Here is a 339-nt window from a genome sequence, read left to right on the forward strand (position 1 = left end):
GTGGTATCAGAGCCCTAGGTTAAGAAACCCCAGGATTGTACATACATGTGTGACATCTGTAATCCACTGAATAGTCTAGTTTTATTTCAGTTGAAGGAAATGGCGCCTTGCCGTAGGCATGCTAATCAACCGGCACAACAGAATCAAGGATTTTTGGATGCCATGTATGCTGCCTTTCAAGGCATGGCCACAAGAGCTCGAAACGAGTGGCCGGGTAAGGATAGGAAGCAAGGGTACTTTTAGAAATTTAGGCGTGCGCATATCCCCTCGTTTAATAGTGAGGGAGGACCCCAGGAAGCAGAGTTCTGGTTAAACTCCATAGTCAAACACTTGAGTACT

Source organism: Morus notabilis, unplaced genomic scaffold, assembly GCF_000414095.1.
Source record: "Morus notabilis unplaced genomic scaffold, ASM41409v2 Scaffold605, whole genome shotgun sequence".
Taxonomy (NCBI): domain Eukaryota; kingdom Viridiplantae; phylum Streptophyta; class Magnoliopsida; order Rosales; family Moraceae; genus Morus; species Morus notabilis.